The following is a 255-nucleotide window of genomic DNA, read 5'->3' on the forward strand; positions in this document are numbered from 1 at the left end:
GCGAGGGGCTGTGGCCGCTGCTCTTGCACCGAGGTGAGGGGATTCAGTGGTCCTCAGTGACGGGTTAGCTGGAGATGAGAACTGCGTGGGGCAAAGAGCGCCTCTGCGCATTTCGGTGCTTGCGGGGAGACCGGAGGTCTGGTTTTGAGAGGACTTCCGCCCTGTGAAGGTCCTTCCCTCTGAAGGCACCGGCTAGCTGCCGAACGCGTCGCAGCCAGAGCGTCTCGTGGGCGCTGGGGCTCCCCGATGTTCCGC

At 64.7% G+C, this 255-nt stretch overlaps 1 protein-coding gene across 1 annotated transcript in view; it reads left to right on the forward strand.

Annotated features, from left to right (window-relative positions):
- The window catches only part of QRICH1 (glutamine-rich 1), an 18231-nt gene that overhangs the window by 11065 nt on the left and 6911 nt on the right, over positions 1 to 255 (forward strand).

This window comes from Eurypyga helias, unplaced genomic scaffold (genome assembly GCF_000690775.1).
Source record: "Eurypyga helias isolate BGI_N326 unplaced genomic scaffold, ASM69077v1 scaffold27417, whole genome shotgun sequence".
NCBI classification, from domain to species: domain Eukaryota; kingdom Metazoa; phylum Chordata; class Aves; order Eurypygiformes; family Eurypygidae; genus Eurypyga; species Eurypyga helias.